General features: G+C 40.9%; 1 non-coding gene across 1 annotated transcript; it reads right to left on the reverse strand.

The window, feature by feature from the left end:
- Window positions 1–3,186: 3,186 nt before the first annotated feature.
- Window positions 3,187–3,259, reverse strand: TRNAW-CCA (transfer RNA tryptophan (anticodon CCA)). Its single transcript has one exon. It is a non-coding gene; the product is annotated as a tRNA-Trp (tRNA).
- Window positions 3,260–3,635: the final 376 nt, after the last annotated feature.

Below are 3,635 nucleotides of genomic sequence, written 5' to 3' on the forward strand. Positions count from 1 at the left end.
GATATGATTTTAATTTTCTTAAACTTACTGAGGCTTGATTTGTGACCCAAGATGTGATGTATCCTGGAGAATGTTCTGTGCGCAGTTGAGAAGAAAGTGTAATCTGCTGTTTTTGGATAGAATGTCCTATAAATATCAATTCAATCTATCTGGTCTATTGTGTCATTTAAAGCTTCTGTTTCCTTATTTATTTTCACTTTGGATGATCTGTCCATTGGTGTAAGTGAGGTGTTAAAGTCCCCCACTATTATTGTGTTACTGTCGATTTCCTCTTTTATAGCTGTTAGCAGTTGCCTTATGTATTGAGGTGCTCCTATGTTGGGTGCATATATAATTGTTATATCTTCTTCTTGGATTGATCCCTTGATCATTATGTAGTGTCCTTCCTTGTTTCTTGTAACATTCTTTATTTTGAAGTCTATTTTATCTGATATGAGTATAGCTACTCCAGTTTTCTTTTGTTTTCCATTTGCATGGAATATCTTTTTCCATCCCCTCACTTTCAGTCTGAATGTGTCCCTAGGTCTGAAGTGGGTCTCTTGTAGACAGCATATATATGGGTCTTGTTTTTGTATCCATTCAGCCAGCCTGTGTCTTTTGGTTGGAGCCTTTAATCCATTCACGTTTAAGGTAATTATGGATACGTATGTTCCTATAACCATTTTCTTAATTGTTTTAGGTTTGTTTTTGTAGGTCCTTTTCTTCTCTTGTGTTTCCCACTTAGAGAAGTTCCTTTAGCATGTGTTGTAGAGCTGGTTGGTGGAGCTGAATTCTCTTAGCTTTTGCTTGTCTCTGAAGCTTTTGATTTCTCCATTGAATCTGAATGAGATCCTTGCCAGGCAGAGTAATCTTGTTTGTAGTTTCTTCCCTTTCATCACTTTAAGTATATCATGCCACTCCCTTCTGGCTTGTAGAGTTTCTGCTGAGAAATCAGCTGTTAACCTTATGGGAGTTCCCTTGTACATTATTTTTTGTTTTCCTCTTGCTGTTTTCAATAATTTTTCTTGGTCTTTAATTTTTGCCAATTTGATTACTATGTGTTTCAGTGTGTTTCTCCTTGCATTTATCCTGTATGGGACTCGCTGTGCTTCCTGGACATGGGTGGCTATTTCCTTTCCATTTTAGGGAAGTTTTCGACTATAATCTCTTCAAATATTTTCTCTGGTCCTCTCTCTCTCTTCTCCTTCTGGGACCCCTATAATGTGAATGTTGTTGCGTTTAATGTTGTCTCAGAGGTCTCTTAGGCTGTCATCATTTCTTTCCATTCTTTTTTCTTTATTCTGGTCTGCAGCAGTGAATTCCACCATTCTGTCTTCCAGGTCACTTATCCATTCTTCTGCCTCAGTTATTCTGCTATTGATTCCTTCAGTGTAGTTTTCATTTCAGTTATTGTATTGTTTATCTCTGTTTGTTCTTTAATTCTTCTAGGTCTTTGTTAAACATTTCTTGCATCTTCTCAATCTTTGCCTCCATTCTTTTTCTGAGGTCCTGGATCATCTTCACTATCATTATTCTGAATTCTTGTTCTGGAAGGTTGCCTATCTCCACTTCATTTAGTTGTTTTTCTGGGGTTTTATCTTGTTCCTTCATCTGGTACATAGCCTTCTGCCTTTTCATGTTGTCTATCTTTCTGTGAATGTGGTTTTTGTTCCACAGGCTGCAGGATTGTAGTTCTTGTTGCTTTTGCTGTCTGCCCTCTGGTGGATGAGGCTATCTAAGAGGCTTGATGGGAGGGACTGGAGGTGGGTAGACCTGGTTGTTGCTCTGGTGGGCAGAGCTCAGTAAAACTTTAATCCACTTGACTGCTGATGGGTGGGGCTGTGTTCCCTCCATGTTGGTTGTCTGGCCTGAGGCAACCCAACACTGGAGCCTACCTGGGCTCTTTGTTGGGGCTAATGACAGACTCTGAGAGGGCTCATACCAAGGAGTACTTCCCAGAACTCTTCTGCCAGTGTCCTTGTCCCCACAGTGATCCACAGCCACCCCCCACCTCTGCAGGAGACCCTCCAACACTAGCAGGTAGGTCTGGTTCAGTCTCCCCTGGGGTCACTGCTCCTTCCCCTGGGTCCCAATGCACACACTACTTTGTGTGTGCCCTCCAAGAGTGGAGTCTCTGTTTCCCCCAGTCCTGTCAAAGTCCTGCAATCCATTCCCACAAGGCTTCAAAGTTTGATCCTCTAGGAATTCCTCCTCCCGTTGCCGGACCCCCAGGTTGGGAAGCCTGACGTGGGTCTCAGAACCTTCACTCCAGTGGGTGGACTTCTGTGGTATAAGTGTTCTCCAGTCTGTGAGTCACCCACCCAGCAGTTATGGGATTTGATTTTACTGTGATTGTGCCCCTTTCACCATCTCATTGTGGCTCCTCCTTGGTCTTTGGATGTGGGATATCTTTTTTGGTGAGTTCCAGTGTCTTCTTGTCAATGATTGTCCAGCAACTAGTTGTGATTCTGGTGTTCTCACAAGAGGGAGTGAGGGCACGTCCTTCAACTCCGCCATCTTGGTTCCTCTCCAAAAGTTGAACTTTTGATATTGTCATTTCTAAAATTAAAAAAATATATATATAAGGAACAATTTTTATTTTAATGATCCATTTAAACCTGTCTTAGTCCATAAAGGATTACAGATGGCTGAGAAGGGATTATCGGTGATAAATTTAATTTCAGGTACTGTTAAAACATCCAAAATTTTAAGTAGATGATTATCCCCCAGACCTGGCTCCTCCAATCTTGACTTAATATTTGGGATGTCTTCCCTCTCCTACTCTGGCTCAGATGCATGCTGTTAGCAGAAGTTTGGTGACGGTGGTTTAGGGCAAGGGAGGGACAGGCAAGTTCCACTCCTACCTACCACAAGTCCCCCTTTCTCTGTGCCCGGGGCTCCGGCTCAGTTCACCTGGACTGGAATGGTCTTGGAATTGAGGGCAAGTGTTTGTGTTAGTTATTAGGAGCCAAAGGACTAAATCAGCTTGAGGCTTTGCTTTTCCGCTTACCTCTTCCATGTCAAGCTTTTGTGCAGAAATTGGCCTGGACGTTCCCCACTGTGTTTTCATATCTGCAGTGGTTTGAGACGTCATTTAAATAACAAAATATTAAATACAACTTTTTTAAAAAATATATTTATTCATTTTGGCTGTGCCTGGTCTTAGTTGTGGCCTGTGGGATCTAAGGTGCAGCATGCAGGATCTAGTTCCCTGACCAGGGATCGAACCTGGGCCCCCTGCATTGGGAGCAGGAGTCTTGCCCAACTGGACCACCAGGGAAGTCCCTACATCCAATTCTTAAAGCTTATTTCGATTAATGTTATGACTGAATGTCCATCAAACAATTCTGCAAAAATTAGAATTACATATAATCTAATCACTATTAAAACTGTATAACATTGGTGGGGATAAACCATTATAAAGGTTTTCTTAAATGTATCCACTTAATGCATTCTCCCAGTAGTCAGTTTTATTGTCAATCCCTTTCCCTATTTATTTATTTGAAAGATTTTAATAATTGCTTTTTAACATAAAATTCATAGTATTATCAGTCCTTATTATTATTGTGGTATTTCACTCTTGTACTAGGAAATATGGATTTGTATACCTTTGGAGAAATGTCTATTTAAATCCTTTGTCCACTTTAAAATCGACA

Source organism: Pseudorca crassidens, chromosome X (assembly GCF_039906515.1).
Source record: "Pseudorca crassidens isolate mPseCra1 chromosome X, mPseCra1.hap1, whole genome shotgun sequence".
Taxonomy (NCBI): Eukaryota; Metazoa; Chordata; class Mammalia; order Artiodactyla; family Delphinidae; genus Pseudorca; species Pseudorca crassidens.